The sequence below is a fragment of the Otolemur garnettii genome, unplaced genomic scaffold, assembly GCF_000181295.1.
Source record: "Otolemur garnettii isolate 467f Iridium unplaced genomic scaffold, OtoGar3 scaffold00011, whole genome shotgun sequence".
Classification (NCBI taxonomy): Eukaryota; Metazoa; Chordata; class Mammalia; order Primates; family Galagidae; genus Otolemur; species Otolemur garnettii.
In genome coordinates this window covers 21,625,758-21,647,237 of record NW_003852406.1, presented here as the reverse complement: position 1 = coordinate 21,647,237, position 21,480 = coordinate 21,625,758, and the positions used below count along the sequence as shown (strand labels likewise).

General features: G+C 35.8%; 1 protein-coding gene across 4 annotated transcripts in view; it reads right to left on the bottom strand.

Moving 5' to 3' along the window:
* Nucleotides 1-21,480, bottom strand: part of GLCE (glucuronic acid epimerase) — a 122,808-nt gene that overhangs the window by 54,615 nt on the left and 46,713 nt on the right. For 3 of the 4 annotated variants that reach the window (XM_012801989.2, XM_023510118.1, XM_023510120.1), the window contains exon 2: nucleotides 11,678-11,768. The gene's annotated coding sequence lies outside the window, so the exon portion shown is untranslated. Of the gene's footprint in view, nucleotides 1-11,677; nucleotides 11,769-11,847; nucleotides 11,894-21,480 lie in introns of those variants that run through there. The other variant, XM_023510119.1, reaches the window with a different exon arrangement.

Genomic DNA, 21,480 nt, shown 5'->3' with positions numbered 1-21,480 from the left:
AGTCACTTGAGCCACAGGCGCTGAGCCGCCATGACAGTTTATAAATGTCATGGCAACTCCCAGTTAAAAAGAGGAGGGATCCACAGTTCCAGGAACTCCCCATCCCTTTCCTAGAAACTTTATGAATAACGCTTCTTCAACATAAAATTAAATAGAAGGTATAAAAGCTAGACGCTTTCATAGTGCTACTCTCTGTTGCTCTGAGAGCTCCTGCTCTGTCTATGAGGCACAGCACCTTTCTTTTTTTTCTTTTCTTACCTTAATAAACTTGTTTTTGCCTTACTCTGTCAGCTCGCTCTTGAATTTTTTTCTGCACAAAGGCAAGAACCCACTTGGCCTTCAAGCTGGACTCCAGTTTTGGAATCTTTCCTGCATCCATCATATGCTTGAATATTTTCTATATTTGATTTGAAAATACTAATACACTAGAATTAAATACTGAAGAACTAATGACTGGCCTATAGGTAAATTTATGTTAAGTGTACAATAATGTTAATATAACAAAAATGTCACAAAAACCCATTACTATTGACAATTCTAAATAATGTCATTAATCTTGACAATATAACATTACTACAGGATAAAATATCATTACAATAAAGACAATTTAATCACTGTGCAAATAGAATTTATTGATCTACCAAAAACAAGTTTATTGACAAAACGGTTTAAAGCATTATTTGCAGGTATATAATAGTTTGCTTTGTGAATATTGTACTAAGTATCATTTTTATGAGTTTAATCAGACTTTCAAAGGGGTACATTTGTAGTGTTGAATTTTTGAAATGAATATTTTTACTGTTAACAGCAACACAGACATGTATATATTATTTGATTCATAGATGATTTTTGTTTTCAAGAAGACTATCAGTAATCACTAATGTCATTTAAAAAACTTTTCTGAGATATAAAATTGAGAATTAGCTACATGATTAGCATCAATGAGTATTATGCTGGTGGTTCCCTTGTATAACACACATAAAATAGCTTTTCCAAAAGTAAAGCCCTTTAAGGTTGACAAAAATGCTACGTAAGGTTGAGATAATCTCAGTCTTGTCTAATTATTATTTTCCCTCCCAGAGGCTTAAAAGTTTAGAGATTTTCTAATAATTTTCATTACTTTTCTTAGGAGAGGTAATATAGTATAGTGGATAAAAGCATGGACTTGTAGGTCAGAAGACAAAGTTAAAATCCTAACTCTGGGCTCGGCACCCATAGCTCAGTGGTTAGGGTGCTGGCCACATACACCAAGGCTGGCGGGTTCGAATTCAGCCTGGGCCTACTCAACAGTAATGACAACTACAACAGAAAAATAGCTGGCCATTCTGGTGGGAACCTGTAGCATCAGCTACTTGGGGGGTGGAGGCAAGAAAATCGCCTGAGCCCAAGAGTTTGGGGTTGCTGTGAGCTGTGACGCTATGGCACTCTACCGAGGTGACACAGTGAGACTCTGTCTCAACAAAAACAACAAAAATCCTAACTTTGCCACTATTAGCTATTACCTTGAATAATTTTCTTCATTTGTAAAATGTGGATAATCACCCCTACCTTGTGGGCTAATTGTACTAAGAAAAATAATATGGAAAACAAAGTGCCCGAGTCAGAGTCAACTGAAGAGCAAGTGCTCAAAAGAAATTAAACTCTTATTTTTCCTCAATTCCCCATTTTCAGAAATGCTGACTTCAGCACTAAAGGATAAAACGGATACTGTCAACTGTTACACACACACACACACACACACTATTGCAAGCAGCTTCCACTTTCTTAGTCTCAGGTTCTAAAGCATATTCAACTGAAGCCACAAAGTTCACCTTCCTAATCTTCTATAAAGAAGGAAGTAGGCTGCTATCAAGTCCTTAAAAAGCAAAGAAAACCCAACATTTTTTCCTGCTTTTTAGGAAAAGGGAAGAAGGTAACAAAATATGTATTTATAATCTGTGTATATAGAGTATTTTTTTCTTTTAACAAAGCTAGGAAAATGCTGTTTGTCTACTTATAGCCTGAGAAGTGAGAAGAGCAGTCACCATAGAAAGACCTGCAGTATCTGATATACAACTTGATAGTTAACTCAAACTGGCATCATCATAACAACAACAACAGTGGGTTGATAAAATCACTCTGCCAAATAAAATATTTAAAGTAACATGCTCATTTTAAAGAAAAAAATGGGATCTTCTAATACTAACATTATTTTTAGAATCTGAGTATGTAAATGAAATACTACTTAAGTTGGTTTTCTCTTACTGAGACAGAAAATAACTCAGTAAACTAGAATTATCAACAACAATCAATCATAATTACCTAACTGATGTGACAGGAACACTACTCTTTAAGGCAGGGGTGTCCAATACACACATAGCAAGAATAAAAGTTGTCTTGGGCCACACGTTAAATATATAAACACTAAGGAAAGCTGACTAGCAAAAAAAGAAAAGGTCCATGCATACTTTTCATGACATTCAACAACACAGATAAGCAAAAACTAAGTAAAAAACAGTCCTCAAAAAATCAGCACATGGCCCACAGGCTACAGGTTGGATACCCCTGCTCTAACGCATAGTATTTTCCCAGTTTAAGCATATTATTTTATGGAATATATTAAATTCTCAAAAGGGCCTTATACAACACACAGAAAAGTATAATTAAAGAACTTGGTGTCCCTGTACGTATTTAAATGGATTAAATATAAGTCTTTACAAAAGCAAATAAAAGATTCAAATAGGTATGTCCTTATTCCATTATGATAAAAACTAAATGTAGGCTAAGAATTCAATTAGTCATTGGATTATAGGTTATGTAATAGTAGTCTGAAACAAAAGGAAGTACTAAGTGTTTCACATGCTCTTATTAATTTAGCTAAATGAAGCAATACGTTAAATTATTTTTACCCATCAGTTTAAATATTTATGTAAAGTTGCCCAATTTTAAAAACATTCATTTCTAATCTCTTTCACTTAATAACTGATTAGTTGTAAGAACATACCAAAGGTTGCATATATTACAGACAGACATCCCAAGAAAGTATCAAGTTTGTTTGTTCATTTGATAGTTAAAGGGTTAGTTAGCACTATGGGAGGCCAAGGTGGGAGGATCACTTGAGGTCAGGAGTTTGATACCAGCCTGAGCAAAGTAAGACCTTGCCTCTACTTAAAATTAAAAGAAAAGAAAAGGGGAGGGTAGAGGAGAGGAAGAAAACAAAAAAGAAAAATTACTCTGTAGTACCAGCTATTTGGGAGGCTGGGGCAAGAGGATTACTTGAACCCAGAAGTTTGAGGCTGCTGTGAGCTAGGCTGAAGCCAAGGTACTTTAGCCTGGGCAACAGAGCAAGACTATGTCTCAATAACAACAATAAAAAAAATTTTTTTTTCTAAAGGGACATTTGTCAACCCAAAGCCAATCTTTAGCACTAGCAGAACTTATTATACTGTACCTTGTCTTACTTTTTTTTTTTTTTTTGAGACAGAGTCTCACTATGTCACCCTTGGTAGAGTGCCGTAGCATCACAGCTCACAGAAACCTCAAACTCTTGGGCATGTCCTGTTGCCTCAGCCTCCCAAGCAGCTGGGACTACAGGTGCCTGCCACAGTGCCCAGCTATTCTTGTTGTTGTTGTTGCAGTTGTCATTGTTGCTTAGCTGACCTGAGCTGGGCTCGAACCTGCCAGCCTCAGTGTATGTGGCCAGTGCTGTAACCACTGTCCTATGGGCGCTGAGCCTGTCTTACATATTTTTTCAGTCACAAAGTTTGACTCAATTCTTAGAAAGCAATTTAGCTTTAGACAACAATGAAATTATCAGCTCTATAAAACTATACCTACATTGCCCTGTAATAAGTGCAGATAACCAAGACTCATATATGGAAATGTTTAGTTTATTATAAAGTACAGCCAAACAGAGATGATGGTAACTAATTCAATCAAGAAGATGTTATAAAGACTGTATCTACTTGGTTGATCATAAAAGAAAATAGAAATAAAAGAGACCAGTCACCCATTTGAAAATACAGGATATCCATAAAGTTTGTGTGCAATTCAAAATAGTTTTACATTGTAAATTGCACACTGTATTATGTGTACATATGTACAGGTGCTCAGAGGCAGTGACTGTGGCTCAGTGAGTAGGGTGCTGGCTCCATATACCAAGGGTGGCTGGTTCAAACCTGGCCCTAGCCAAATTGCAACAAAAAATAGCCAGGCGTTGTGGCAGGCACCTGTAATCCCAGCTACTCAGGAGGCTGAGGCAAGAAAATCTTCTAAGCCCAAGAGCTGGAGGTTGCTGTGAGCTGTGACGGCACAACACTCTACCCAGGGCAACAAAGTGAGACTCTGTCTCTGAAAAAAAAAAGGAAAGGTGCTCAACATCATAAGTCCTTAGGGAAATGCAAATTAAAACCATGAGATACTACTCATACATTAGAATATCTAAAACAAACTGATAATACCAAGTGCTAACCAGGCTGCAGAGCAATTAGGAACTCTCATATACTAGTGGTGAGAATGTACAATTGAACATCCCCTCAGGAAAAAGTTTGGCAGTTTCTTGGGAAGTTAAATATATACCAACAATATGGTGCATAATCCCCCCCAGGTATTTACCCAAGAGAAAGAAAAGCTCACGTACGATAAATGTACATGTACACACACACATAAACCCTTTATGTAAATGTTTTTATAGCTTTGCTCACAATTGACGCAAACTGGAAACAACCCTGATGTTTCACAACAGACGAATGATTGACTGTGGTACATAAAATAAAATACTACTCAGCAACAAAAAGGTACAAACTTAACACGTATTTTGCTGAGAGAAAAAAGCTAGACCAAAGAGGAAACATATTATATGATTCTATTTAGAGGAGATTCTGGAAAAGGCTAGTAAAGGAGTATTGAAAACACATTAGTGGTTGCAAGGGTATGGGGCTGGGGAGACAGACTGAGTATAAAGTGGTGGCACAGGGGAATTTGAGGGTCATGGAACTATTACTGGCAGATACACGACTCCATGTATTTTTCAAAAACCCAGAGAACTATATAACACAAAGAGTGAATTTTAGTGTATATAAATCAAAACAAACAACCAGGATGTCCAGGAAACCCAAGAAAAAATGCAAACCATAACAAATGAATTTAACTATAGCACAAATCGATGACACGGTGAAGGGACAGGGAAGAAAAGATCTAACTTAATTAACTTCAGAAAAAAGCATTTGGCTAGATACTGTGAAGTAAAGATAAAAAGAACTGTACACAGACACTGTGTTCTATTTGGTATATTTGTTTCTAATAGGAGTATGGGTTAGCAATTCTGAAACAACTACATAAACGTAGATGATGAGAGGATCAGGTTTCTTACTGGGAGAAATACATTCAACTAAGCAAAAGAGGAATACAGAATAATCCCCATGGTGCTATATTAGAGTTAAAAGAAAGGCATCAGTTTGAACTTTTTTTTGGAGATAGAGTCTGACTTTGTCATCCTCGGTAGAGTGCTATGGTGTCATAGCTTATAGCAACCTCAAACTATTGGGCGCAAGCGATTCTCCTGCCTCAGCCTCCAGAGTAGCTAGGATGACAGGCACCTACACAATGCCTGGCTATTTTTTAGAGGTGGCAGTCTCACTCTTACTCAGGCTGGTCTCGAACCCATGAGCTCAGGTAATCCACTTGCCCTGGTCTCACAGAGTGTTAGGATAACAGGCATGAGCTACTGCACCCAGCCCAGTATGAATTTTTAAATAAGAACATTTTAAATGTATATACAGATGGACAAAGAAATAAATATAAACATGTACATGTATGTGGGTTAGGATACACACTTGTATTTTCTAGCTCTGACAGATGAGAGGCCTAAAAGCAATAGCCACTCAGTAGCAATGAACACACCAGCACTCAGACACTGGTTTTCAGGTACTAATCTCCAATGAGATGAACCTGGGTTCCTTGGAGCAGTGGATGATTCCAGGGCTGGAGAAGGGCAAATATAACACGAGCCTGAAGCATCTTAAGATGCCAGAAAGTAAGAAACTGCTTTTTTAGAAAAAAGGGGCTGGGGGTGGGAGTGAGGTGTTGAAAAGACACAGTGGCCAAGCTAGAAAATTTGTGCAACAAAATAAATACAACAGTACTTGATTCTAATCCAGAGAGTAAGTATCCACACTAATATAATCAATTGAATAAATAAATATGAGGAAGGACTGTTCTCTTACAGAAGGATTATATTTGATAAATGTAGAGGAAATAAGGGAATAAAAATTACCATTAGAATACCACAGCTGCTGCAGGCAAGATCCACCAATAAATGCTAAGATTACTGGCCAAAAATTTAAGAATAGGATATTTGTGGAACCTCAAAGTATTTTCCCCCAAATATTTATTAGTTAAGCAGAAAATATTAACTTTACATTGGAGAAATCTGGCAGATGTCACCATAACCAAGTGATAAAAGTTAACATTACCAGTAATAAGACACACTGACAGCACTGTATTATGTGACAAGAAAGGCATATCACCTCTGAGGTATTCTTTCCCCAAATCTGTAACTTTACAATCTAATTTTGAGAAAACATTAACTGAGTGACATTTTATGGTGTGACGTTAGAACACCTAATAGTCTTCTTCTAAGGTGTGAAAGTCATCAAAGACAAGGAAAGACTGAGAAACTATCCCATTGGAGGAAATATCACAACTCAAAGTAATGTGAGATCCTGAAAAAGGGTATTAGTAGAAAAACAGGCGAAATTCTAATGAAGCCTGCGATTTACTGTCAACATTGATTCTCCAGCCTTGATTACTTGATTGCATCACCACGGTTATGTGAGACGTGAACGTCAGGGGAAGCAGAGTGAAGAACGGAAGAAAACGTGCTGTACTGTTATTATTTTCACAACTTATTTGTTCATCTAAGATTATTTCAAAATAAAAAGTTGTTTTTTAGAAAAAGCTTAAGCATTAACTTCAAAACATCACTTTAAGATAACAAATTCTTCTAGAACACTTAACAAAGATAGGTTCCTAAATGAACTGAGCCACGGTTCTGTCACTTCCCAGCTGAATGAGTATAGCAAACAGCCACAGCCCTATTTCTCACCCCACATGCTCTTCTAGAACTTTGTCACCTCCTATCAAAAAGTAAAATCTGCTGGGGTACAGTGCCTCATGCCTGTGATCTCAATACTTTGGGAGCTGAGGCAGGAAAATTGCTTGAGGCCAGGAGTTTGAGATAAGGCTGGGCAGCATAAGGATATCTTATTTCTAAAAGGGGGGTGGGGGTGGAAAAGGAGGAAGAAAATTAGCTGGGTGTGTACCAGCTGAGGTGGGAAAATGGCTTGACTCCAGGAGTTTGAGGCTGCAGTGAGCTATGACTGTGCCACTACTGATTCCTTAGAATACCAAAGTACAAGGGAAATGTGCTGTGTGACTTTCAAACTAGTTTATAAGAGACAATTCAGCTTCCACTTGGCCTTCTCTCAGAACAGTTGCTCTTAGAACACAGCCACCATTTTGGGAGGAAGCCCAAACTGCTTGGAGAAGGCTATGTGGGGAGGAAGCCAACCCCAAACTCCTCAATCCCATCCAAGCTCCCAGCCAACCTCTTAGATCTATTTGGCAGGCAAGTGTGTCACCTTGATGCAGATCCTCCAACCTTCAATCAAGCTATCCTAGCTGACACCACATGGAGCAGAGACAAGCTTTCCTTGCTGTCTCTGCCCAAATTATGGATTCAACGAGCAAAATAAATGGTTGCTGTTGTTTTAAACAACTAGGCTTTTAAGTGGTCTAGTACACAGCCAAAGGCAACTGGGACAATAAATGTGATGGTAAGAATAAACCAGAAGAGCTAATTTTGTTTTTCAATTAATTCAAAATGAAACCAGAAATCCACATGCATTTAAACATTTCACACCTTAAAAATGTTTGTGATAATAATTTTAAAAAACAAAAAGAAATAAATTTAAAAAGCTTAAAGAAAAAACGATCTTTACTCCTCTCTTTAAAGTGTATTTATACCATCAAAAAAAAAAAAGTGTATGCATACCTTTCTTAATGGCAAATTCTGTAGATGAAATTATTTTTTCTAAAACAAATTTTTATTTAGTAGAAAATAAAATGTGCACAAAAGCATATTATTAAAAAATACATTATTTAACATTTTTAGAGAAAATCTCATAGTGTTGATTAAAGCAAGATGCTTTTACATTATATTCTATGAGGAATTTATTTCCAAACTAGTTGTTTTTTTCACATCTATACAAAAATAATATACATCTACATTGTTGTTAGCAATAAAAGTACTCATCTCAAAAATTTAACATTGCGTTTGCTATTTAGTTTTTGAAAGGATAGCCTTGTTAATAAAGAAAGATAATCTATCAAACAAAAAGAGAAATACACTCACAATAAATAATTGTCCCTTGGAAGAGAAAACTCATAGCACAACTGCCACCTTTGCTTTGTTCTGATTAAACATCTGGGGCTTGACTTTTCTTAAAGCTTAACTTGTTATCTCTAATAAGAGTTAATTTTCCTAGCATTGAAGGATCCTAAGCAGACAGCAGGGGTGCAAGCTCTTCATTTCAGTTCCTGCCAAACCATGTTTCAAGGATTGAAAAGCCAGTCTCACTGAGAAGAAAAAAATAAAAATAAAAAACAGGCGCACAAACTTCACAGCCATTTTGGCTACCAGTCGGCTGGAATCACTTCTTTTATTTCTCTTCCCCTAAATAAAAACCCTAAATACCCGGGCGGCGCCTGTGGCTCATTGAGTGGGGCACTGGCCGCATATACCGACGGTGGCGAGCCTGGCCCTGGCCAAACTGCAACAACAACACTAAAAAATGGCTGGGTGTTGTGGTGGGCGCCTGTTAAAAAAAAAAAAAAAGGAAAAATCCAAATACCCTACCCTTTCCTAGCAAACACTTCATTCTCTTACGTTGTGCCCTTCTCACCTCTGGGAAGTAAAATAAGCTTTCTTTCTTTAAGACTCATCTAATCTTTAATGTAAAATTAACTTTTCTCTTCTTACTATTTTAGTCTTTGTGCGAGAAATCTTTCTCAGCCTGCGCTTGAATTCACACCCTAACAGCTACTATAACAGCTCTACAATGATACCAGTCAGCATCTACAAAAGTAAAAAGTTGACATTGTCTTTTAGTCTGAGAACCTTCAAAAATATGAACAGAGAAAATTCTAAAACAAGTCCATTCAGGCCCTTTCTTATCCAGCCATATATACTCTAAAAGACAAGCAGTATATTCAGTATAAAAAAGATTTTCTACCCATCTTTAACTCATAAATTTAACATCAAACTGATAATGACTCAGTATTTCATTTTTGAAATGAAATATTTTATGTTGACCTAGAAAAATCTAAATAATCTAAAGTTACAGGAAAGAGAAAATCAAAGTGACCTTTTCTATAGATTTCCCCTTGTTTTACATACCACAACTGGAACATAACTCAGAGAAGTTAAAAAAAAAAAAAAGATGCTTTGAGATACGATTTAACAGAGGCAAAAAACCATAAAAACACTCAGCAGTACCTTCCTATATAATCCATTATCTAAAGGAAAATTTTATTTATTCCTAATAATTTTAAGTCTCAGTCTATGAATCAGATAGGGACTCTCTAAGCCCAATTCAATGTAGACTGTAGCTCATCACAAACATGCTAAGGTGGCCTCATTAACATATTAAAGGCATCAAGATTCCCATCTTTCCTGGGCAGTTTAACTTTATCATCTTTCATAATTCAAATGTATAGGCACTGGAATTCTAAATTCATACTGATTTAAAAATAAAATGTATAATGGCATAAAAAGATGTAAAATGTTTTCTTTCAGAACTATTTCCAGACTTCTCCCCTTTAAAAGTTCTAAATTTGCATTATAAGAACACAAGCTAAGATACTCAAACTCCTATATTAGGAAAACAAATACTCTACATCTCAGTAGCCTGCTTGTCAAATTGTTCTTTATAACATGAAGATTTCAGAAACTTATTTTAATTGGTTGAGATTACTTGGAAACTAGCAAAAAAAAAAAAAAAAAATTCTTTCTTTTAGAGTTTGGTGCCCTAAACAGAGAAATTCCTTTATCTGATATAGGTTGGGAATTTTAATTTATATGACATATTTCAAAAATATGCTTTTTTCTTCACCCAACAGTTTCCTGAGAAGTGCCACAAACATTCTGTAGGCCTTGTAGGCTCAAATCTTAATTTCTTCTTCTACCTTATGTATTTTAAACACTTAATAATTTTAGGAATCACAAACAAGCAGTTCAATTTAAACTTCACAGAGAAATGTTAATTCCAACTTTAACCACTAAACATAGCCTTATACTAGACTATTTTCATTTAAAACGTCAAATATATAAATCACCTATGTTACCAGAACAGATATTAAAAACATACAATCATGGCCAGGCTCAGTGGCTATGCCTATAATCCTAGTATTCTTGGAGGTCAAGGGATGAGGACTGCTTAAGCACAGGAGTTTGAGACTAGCCTGAGCAAAAGTGAGACCCCATCTTTACTTAAAGTACGAAAATTACCTGGGCATTGTGCAATGCACCTGTAGTCCTAGCTACTTGGGAGGCTGAGGAAAGAGGAACACTTGAGCCTAGGAGTTTGAGGTTGCAGCGAGCTATGATGATGCCACCCACTGCATTCTACTCTGTGTGTGTGTGTGTGTGTGGGGGGGGTGATGGTAAGATTTTGTATCAAAAAAGATAATAATAATATAACCATTACTCTTTCAAAATGCTACTAGTTCTGTCCAAATTTAGTAGAAAAGACAAAATGTATGTAAAAACATTTGTGTGAATATTTTTAGAGAAGGAATAAGCTTGATATTTGTCATATAAACTTTTATTTTTAAAAATCAAAGCAAAATGAAGTCTTCTATCTAGAAATAAGCACTTGGCATTTAACTGATCACAGCATTAAGTTTTATTTTTAAAATCATTTATTTCAGAAAGCCAGTACCTCCTCTAAAAAAAGAAGCATAAAGTTTTATTTTTAAAATCATTTATTTCAGAAAACCAATATCTCCTTTACTTTAAGAAGTCAGACTTAGTATAGGTACACTTATTTATACACATTTTAAAATCTCTAGTTTTCATATGACAACCTATACTGATAACTAAAACCAGTTAGCTGACATTTCACATATTATAATTACACAAAATAGTAAGATACTCTGATTCAGTCTTCCAGGTCAAGTGTCAACAAACTTCTCTAAAAGGGGCAGATTTTAGGCGTGTGGGCCACATAAACAACGCTACAATTAATGAACTCTGCCACTCTAGGGGTAAGGTAGCTATAAACAATCTGTATAATACTAATAAATGAGTGGGGCCATATTTCAATGATACCTCAGTTACCAAAACAGGTGGCTGGCCTGGGGGCTACAGTTTGCTGACTCCTGCTCTAGGCAAACAGATTTGACTGTTTAAAAATAACAATAACACCTTCACTGAGTATATAATCATGTTTCGCTCTCATCTACTAGTTGTTAGAAGGATTATTACCTAATTAAATGGTAAATGAACCATAAAATATTTTTTGAGATCAGAATCCCAGGTTAGATCGAGAAATTAAAATGCATTAATAAAGCACACATTCAACTATAAGTTTTAAAATAAACATAAGGGTATGATTAAGTTATATTAATCAAATCTTACCTTAATCAAATGAAAGAATCTAAACTCTAGTACATCTCTGGTTTCAATTTAAAATATACTGGAATCAAAACTTCAGTTTCTTGTACAATTCCTAAAGAAATAAAATTTAAAAACTTTAAGTCAGACTCTAGTTCAGATAAAATGGAGCAATCACACACCAAGCAAGTGACCTTTTGCACCAAGCTGCAAGACCTAATAGAATCCATGGAGCAGCTACTTAAAAACTCTGAAAAGTAAACAGTAGTAGACAGATTGGGTAAGTCCTGAAGTTGAAGTACTATTGCAGCAACAACATGTTTATCACTTTCCCCTCTTTTGGTACCAGCCAGACTGAACTTAATGAAGCCCAGATGGACAGCTTCAGGAGAATCCTCTCTCTAGTTCTGGCTTGAGGAAAGAGAGAAAGAAGTCTCTTAATATTCATCAGAAAGTGTGAAAATCCCCAATTTTTTCCTTTTTTCTCTATTCTTTCAAACTAGACACTCACAGCAGCAATGGGAACAAAGGCCATTAGGAGTCTAAAACTCTGGGGGAGGGAAATCTGATCACAGAAGCTATGGGTTCCTAAGCGTATGTAGTGAATCCCTGTTGTTTCTCTTTCTCTGTCCTGCCACTTGCCCTGAGTATGGATGGGCACAGTTGCAGGAGTGCCCCACACTGAAGAGGGATAAAGCCCCATCTTTCAGGTTAGAGACTGGAAATGGGGAGCCACAGGGAATCAGAAATTACTGGGAGATCACAAACAAGGAGGAGATTGGGAGAACAAAACCTCAAAGTTGTTTATATGAACTCCTGGACTCACCCTTGAGTGGCTTGTGTGTGGATCTGACCCAAACAAACACACATGAACTTTGAGAAATGAATTAGGAAATGGACCACTACTCAAGTTCCAGGCTGGCAATGTGTGCTGCACGTGTGGGGCAGAACTAAATAAAATAGCAAAGGCTTGGAAAATTGAACTGATTCTGTAGTTATAACCTGCAGAAACTTGCTGTCTGAATTATAGTGAGTTGAGTACCTGCTAAAACAAATACATTAACATTTTGCATAGGATTTAAACAAGACTCAAAATCTCCTAGAATAATAGTCAAATGTCCAGAGTATAATCTTAATTTACTAGGTAAACAAAGAAATAGGAGAATACCAACTTGTATGGGGAAAATGCCAATACCAAGAGAATACAGGTGTTGAAATTATCTGAAAAAAATATTAAAGATAGTAAAGCAACTATTGCTTCAAGAAGTGTGAGCAAATATTCTTGAAACAAATGGAAAGATAAATTCAGAAAAGAAACAGAAGATACAAGAAGAACCAAATAGAAATCTTAGAAGTGGAAAAATATCAATGATCAAATTTAAAAGCTCACTAAATGAGCTCAAGAGAGAATGGAGATGACAGAAGAAGAAAAACAATGAACTTACTACAGATAAACATAAATTACCTAACCTGAACAACAGAGAGAAAAAGACAAGGGGGGTGCCAGCCCCGGTGGGCCAATCACCTGAGTTCAAAAGTTCAAGACCAGGATGAGCTTGAGTAAGACCCCCATCTCTAAAAATAGCTGGTATTTGGTGGGGGCCTGTAGTCCTAGCTACTTGAGAAGCTGAGATGAGAGAATCATTGGAGCCTAAGAGTTTTTTGTTTGTTTGTTTGTTTGTTTGTTTTGAGACAGAGCCTCAAGCTGTCCCCGAGTAGAGTACCATGGCATCACAGCTCACAGCAACCTCCAAATCCTGGGCTCAAGTGAGTCTCCTGCCTCAGCCTCCCAAGTAGTAGCTGGGACCACAGGCACCCGCCACAATGCCCAGCTAGTTTTTGGTTGCAGCCATCTTTGTTATTTGGTGGGCATGGGCTAGATTCGAAACCTTAGGTATATGTGGCTGGCGCTTTAGCCACTTGAGCCACAGGCACCGAGCTGAGTCTAAGAGTTTAAGGTTGTTGTAGGCTATGATGCCACAGCACTCTACCAAGGGTGACAAAGTGAGACTCCGTCTCAAAAAAAAAAAAAAAAAAAGGACAAGTAGGGGCAGCGATGAAGAGTGTCACAAGTCCAGTATTTGTGACATTTGAATACCAGCGGGAGAGAAAAAAGAGTTAATACTTAAGTAAAAATATTTTATGCTAATATTTTCCATTTTTTTTTGAAAGATACAAACTTACAGCAGATTCAAGAAGTTCAGCAAATCCCCAAACAGAATAAACACAAAGAAATACAAAGAAATCCAATCAGAGGCATATCCTAATTAAACTTTAGAAAATGAAGACAAAATATCTTGAAATCAAGCAGAAAAAGTTAATATTACTTCTAGAGGAATGATTTATCTTCAGAATCCATTAAGTCCAGAAGGAAGTAGAATATTTTTAAAGTTCTAAAAGAAAAAAACTGTCAGCCCATCCTTCTATATTCAGGAAAACACCCTTCAGAGAGGAAGTTGAAATAAGTACACTCTCAGGTGAAGCAAAACCAAGACAATGTGTTGCCAGCAGAACTACTTTTAAAGAATTGCTAAAGAAAGTTCTTCCAATAGATAGGAAATGATACTAGAAAGAAAATGTGAAACATCAGGAATACAGAAAGAGCAACAGGATGCTAACTATTTCAGCAAAAGTAACAGACTATTTTTATCTTCCTGAGTTCCTTAAAATATGTTTGACAGTGAAAGCAAAGTCAAGTATATCTGATGAGGCTTTCTATAGATATAGATACATAGATATAATACAACATAAAAGACAAGTACGATATAAGGTGGGGGTGCAAAGGGACTTTTCTATGTGCCACTTGAAGTAGTAAAATACTGATTATAAGTACTCTGTGGAAAGTTAAGTATATTGTAACCCCTAGAACAACCATTAAAATAAAACTATATAAAGAGATATGGTTAAAAACACAAGCAAAAAAAAAAAAAAATCAAATAACCAAAAAAGAGGGAAGAGGAGAGGGAAAACTAAGAAAAAGAAAACAGAAAAATAAATAACAGAGGCACAACCAAGTAAAAAAATGGTTGACATAAATCCAAATGCCTCAATAACTGCGTAAAAGACAAATTAAAAAACAGTAAAAAAAAAAAGAAAAGTAGGAAAAAAAGTTCTTTAAAAATGACACAAATAGTGAGGCTACTGCTGAAAAAGGCCATAACCTAAGGAAGGAAGGAAGCCTCTCAAAGGTGGAAGGGGTAAGAAAACGGATTCTCTCCTAAAGCCTCAGAAAGGAGCACAGCTCTACTGATATCTTGACTTTAGCCCAATGAGCCTCACCTCAAGCTTCTGACTTTCAGAACTGTAAGATAGTAAATCTGTGCTGGTTTAAGCCACTGTTTGTGGTGGCGAGTTACAGCAGCATTAGAGAGCTTGTTTTAAGGTCTTAGCAGGGGAACCCACCTACTCAGATACCCTTGACTGAAGAGCAGTGGTCCTTTATTGGGGAAGGGCATTGTCTTTGGGAGGGAAACACGTGGAGTGGTGAGGGAGGAAGGAGACAACCACCTACCCAGCCAATCAACCCTGGCAATCAACAGGGTGACAGATGTCACAGCCAGATCACCCTCACATCCTACAGAAGCATTAGAAACTAATACACAAGGTCATAAAATAAACTTTTATTGACTCAAATGAACTGAAATCATATAAAGTATGATATATTGACCATAATAGGATTAGACTAGATATTAACAATGTAAGCGTAAAAGAACAATCCAGACTCTAACAAATTTAAAAACCTGCTTATAAGGGATCTATGGATCAAAGAGAAAGTCTCGAGAAGTAGACATTTTGAATTGAACAAAAATAAAAAGACAACATATTAAAATTTGTGAGATGCAGCTAACACAGTGTTTAAAGGATAAATTATAGCATTAAATGCTTAAATTAGAAAAAAAATTAACAATCTTTAAGAACTGGAAAAGGAAGAGCAAATTAAACTCAAAGCAATTAGAAGGAAGGAAATAATAAAGAGCAGAAATCAAAGAAACTCAAAAGAACAAAATAATACCAAAAAAATCAGTGAAACTGAAACTGACTCTCTGAAAGATCAATATATGCAATACAAATCTTCCTAGCAAGACTGATAAATACAAAAAGTAAAAAGACAAAAATTCTCAATATAGGTTTATAAAAATGGAGAATTCACTATAGAACCTGCGAACATTTAAAGGATAATAAGGACATACTGTGAACAACTCCATATAAATTCAACAACTTAGATTAAATGAACCAATTTCCTAAAACCACAAACTACCAACATTCACTTATAATGATATAAGCTGCATCGCCCCAAAACTATTGAATAATTCAATTTTTATTTTAAAACTTTTTAAAAAGGCTCAGTACCCATAGAACAGTGGTTACAGCGCCAGGCACATGCACTGAGGTTGGAAGATTTAAACTCAGCCGGGGCCAGCTAAACAACAACAACAACAAAAAAAAGTCAGACATTGTGGCGGGCTCCTGTAGTCCCAGCTACTTGGGAAGGTCAAGGCAAGAGAATCACTTAAGCCCAAGAGTTTGAGATTGCTATGAGCTGTGACTTCATGGCATTCTACTGAGGGCGACATAGTGAGACTCTGTCTCAAAAAAGGAAAAAATAAAACAAAACCAAAAAACTTAAAAAAAAAAATCTCCAGGTCCAAATAGTTTTATTAATAAAATCTATCAAACATTTGAAAAAGAAATAATACCACACCAGTAAGATTGATATGGAAGAAATAAAACTGTCCTGATTTGTAAGTGATAATTGTCTACATAGAAATTTTCAAGGAATACAAACACAAAACACTTCTAGAATTAATAAATGAGTTTATTAGGCCAGGTGCGGTGGCTCACACAAAATCCTAGTACTCTGGGAAGCAGGTAAACTGCCTGAGCACTCTGGGAGGCAGGTAAATTGCCTGAGTTCATGGGTTTGAGACCAGCCTGAACAAGAGTGAGACCCTGTCTCTAAAAGTAGGCAGGCGTTGTGGTGGGTGTCTATAGTCCAGGAGGCTGAGGCAAGAGAATTGCTTGAGCCCATGAGTTTGAGGTTGCTATGAGTTCTGACACCACAGCACTCTACTGAGGGGAGCAAAGTAAGACTGTCTAAATAAAATAAATGAGTTTATCAAGGCAAAAAAAAAAAAAAAAACCCACAAAAAAACAAGGGCATTTGCACTAGATTATTTATCACAGCTCAATTTGTAATCATCAAGATATGGAATCAACCCAAGTGTCCATCAACCCATGAATAGATTAATAAACTGTGCGATATATATGCCATGGAATACTATTTAGCTATAAAAAAGATGGAGACTTTGCATCTTTTGTATTAACCTGGATAGAGTTGGAGAACATTCTCTTTAGAAAAGTATCCCAAGAATGGAAAAGTAAGTATCTGAAGTACTCAATACTAATGTGAAGCCAGCAGATGATCTAATACAGGCCCACGCAAGAGAAAAATTCAATTTAATTCATGTTGGGGGGGCACAGTGGGCATACTATAAGGGTACGTGGCACACCTCCTCGGTGAGGGGCACAGCCACAACAGGGAGCTCACCTCACAAATGCAAACACTGTAACCTAATCGTTCGTACCTTCATAATAATCTGAAAAAAAAAATACAAAGTCAATATCACTTTTCTGCATACTAACAATGAACAATTTGGAATCCCCAAACTGAAAAATAATACCACTCAAAATAGTTCCATAAAAATAAAACACTTAGGTATAAACCTAATAAAATATGTACAGGATCTTTATGCTAAAAACTACAAAATGATGATACAGTTTAAGTCAAAGAAAACCTAAACCGGTAGACAGACAGTATGTATTCATAAATCAGAAAATACAACTTAATAAAAATGTCAGTTCTCCTTCAACTGATATAAAAATTTAGTGCAATTCCAATGAAAATCCCAATTTTTTATAGTGATGGCTGAGCTGATTTTAAAATTAACATGAAAAGGCAAAAGAATTAGAGTAGACAAAACTACATTAAAAAGAAATAAAGTTGGAGGAATTACACTACCTAATTTTAAGGTTTTAAGCTACTTTTCAAGACAGTGTGGTATTGGTGAAGGAACACACATAAATCAACAGAGCAGAATACAATGTCCACAAATAGATCCACACAAACATGGCCAATTGATTTTTGACAATAATGCAAAGGCCATACAATGAAGTAAGGATAGTCTTTTTAACAAATAGTGTTGGAACAACTAAGCGTCCATATGCAAAATAAAATAAAATTTCACTTAAACTTCTCATATTATACAAAAATTAACTCAAAATCAATCATAAACCTAATGTAAAACATCAAGCTATAAAAGTTGTACAAAAAAATAGCATTTAAAAAAGAACAAAATCTTTGTGACCTGGAGTTAGGCAAAGAGGTCTTAGATATGACACCAAAACACAATCTAGACATTAAAAAGTAATATGTCAGACTTTATCAAAATTAAAACTTCTTGCTCTAGGAAGAAATTTTTAAGAAAATGTAGTTATAGATAGGGAGATGATATTTGCCAGTCACCTATGGAACATATGGACCAGCATACACAAAGAACTCTTAAAGTCAAAAGTAAGAAAAACAATACAATTTAAATATGCAAAAAAGCACTGCATAAAAGCACATAGATTAGAATAGCTAAAACTAATCAACCAGTCAACCACTGCAATAGCAAATATTCCCAAGGATGCAGAGTAATGGGAATTCTCATTCGTTACTGGTGAAAATAAAAAATGAACAACAACTTGGAAAGACAGTTTGGCAGTTTCTTATAATTAAATACACGTTACTTAATTTTTTGTCAAGTGAACTGAAAATGTCTACAAAAAATCCTGTACATGAATATTTAATATAGCTTTACTCATAATCACCAAAACCTAGAAACAATCAACATGTCCTTCAACAAGTAAATGGGTAAACTGTGGTATTGCCAGACAACAGAATATGCAAGAATAAAAAGTAATGAACTATTTCATTAATGAAACAACATGGATAAATCTTAAATGCATTTTTCTAAGTGAAAGAAGTCAGGTCCACAAGGCAATATATTACAGCATTAATATGATACACTGGATAAAGTAAAACTATAGGAAAAGAAAAAAAAATACTGGCTGCCAGGAGTTGAGGGAGGGGAGGAGTTGAGGAGTGGCTGACTACAAAGCGGAATGTACAGGGGAACTTTTTACTGTGATGAAATTATTCTTTATAGTACCAAGGTGAAGTATACCTGACCCTGTGCAATTTTTCAAAACCCAAAGAACTATATACATCACAAAGACTGAACTTTAATGTATTCAAAATTTAAAAAATCAATTAAGATGTTGGGGGATCTTCAAGGAAGAATGCAGTCCATGACAAATGAATCTGACAGTATTACAAAAGAATAACATATAATCTCATGGAAGGGTATAGGTTAAATTTATTTCTCACAGGGTTACTGGTTAACAATTCTGAACTTCGGGCAGTGCCTGTGGCTCAGTGGGTAGGGCGCCAGCCCCATATACCAACGGTGGTGGGTTTGAACCCGGCTCTGGCCAAACTGCAACAAAAAAATAGCCCAGCATTCTGGTAGGCACCTGTAGTCCCAGCTACTTGGGAGGCTGAGGCAAGAGAATCTCCTAAGCCCAGGAGTTGGAGGTTGCTGTGAGCTGTGATGCCACAGCACTCTACTGAGGGCAATAAAAGTGAGACTCTGTCTCTTAAAAAAAAAAACATTCTGAACTTGGTTTACTGGGATGGAATAAATAAGTAAATGGATGACTGCAGCCAAGTTTATCACTGTTAGAGAGGAAAGTTTACTGACAGTAAAGTAAGGAAGCCAAGTCTGGGATACTGGATTAGAATCACAGACATCAATATGAACTTTATATATATATAAAACTTAATATATAATAAGATGAATAGATATAGAAATAATGATAGATGTACATAGATACATGGATTAGCATATACACGTTATTTCCCAGAACTGCCCTCTAAGAAGGCCTACCAAACAGTAATAACCCAGTAGCAAAGTATACCCAGTACCCAGATAGGCATTGGTTTCTTAACACAATTCTCCAATACATGAAATCAGGGTTCCTTTGAGAAATGGCTAATTCTAGGGGTAGGTCAAAGAAAATACAAGATGAGCCTGCAGTATCTTGTAGTGCCAGAAATCAAGGGAATATTCGAAAAAGAAAAGAATAGTGACATGTCAAAGAGATTCAGGGACCAACACTGGAACAATTTTAGCAAACAGACAAACAACCCCCCCCCACACACACACACATAGTATTAGATTATAAACCAATGTATAAAATAAGTATATATACTGCTATAAGTAACTGAATAAATAAAGGGAAGGGACAAAAGCTTCCATTCGGAAGACATTCTAATAACCTAAGTAGATATATCCCATCCATGAGATGAAACAATCTCCCCATCTCCTCACGTATGGGCTGAAATTAGCAACTCACTTCTAAAGAAGAGAATATCAAAAGACAAAGATATTGACTTTATAGCAGAAAAGTATGGCAAATACTACCGTAATCAAGTGAATCATCAGGTACTGCCTGATAAGACATGAGAAGGGCACGTCCCTCTGTGATATTCTTACCTAACACCTACAAACACAGTCTAATAATAAGAGTAATTCAGACAAACACACAGAGGAGCATTCTACAAAACACCTGACTTGTAGTGGTAGTCAAAACTATCATGATCATGAAAAACAAAGAAAGACAGAGAAACCCTCAGACCATAAAAGACTAAGATGACAGGACAAATACAATGTGGAATCCTGGACTGGATCCTGGAATAGAAGGAGACTAATGGAAAATCTGGCAAAATCCAAGTTTGGAAACTGGAGTTTGATTAATAAGAAAGGACTAATGTTGGTTTCTTGGTTTTGATAAATGTATTTGGTTTGGGTTTTATAAAATGTTAGCATTATGGGAAGCTGTCAGAGATATAAAGGAATGCCGCATAATCCTTGCCACTCTTTTATAAATCTAAAATTATTCCAAAAGATTGTATTTTTTCTTAAATGGGCAAAAGACTCAAATAGATCCTTCACCAAAGAGGATTAAAAAAGCGCATGACAAGATGCTCAAAATCATTAGCTATTAGAAAAATGCAAATTAGAACCACTATCAGGTATCATTACAGATCTATTAGAATAGCTAAAACTTTTTAAAAAACTGATCATACCATGTGCTAGAAGTATGCAGAACAACCAGAACACTAACATACTGCTGATGGGAATATAAAACAGTATGGCCATCTTAGAAAACAGTTTGGCAATTTCTTATAAAGTTAAATATATACTTACCATATGACCTAACATTATCATCTCTAAAAATTCATAGTTATACAGAAATCAGTACACAAATGTTCTATTCAAAATAGCTAAAAATGGACACAATCAAAATGTCTTTCAACTAATGAACTATAAACTGTGGTACACCTATACAAGCAAATATTACCCAGCAATAAAAAGGAATGACATTCCAATAAACAGAACAACTTACATGAATCTTAAAAGGCATTATGCTGAGTAAACGATGTATAATAGTCTCAAATGGCCTCAAGCTATATGATTCCATTTAATGATCATTTTTTTTAAGACAAAAGTAAAATGACAGAGTATGGTTGCCAGGGATTAGGGGGCTGAGGAGATGGTATAACTACACAGGGATAACACAATGTAGTTTTTTGAACCAATGAAACTGTTTTGGATACTGACTGTGATGATGGTTACATGGATCTATACATATGTTGAAATACATCAACTATACATATAAAAGGTCAGTTTTATTGCAGGTTCATTAAAATAAATAAAATTTCT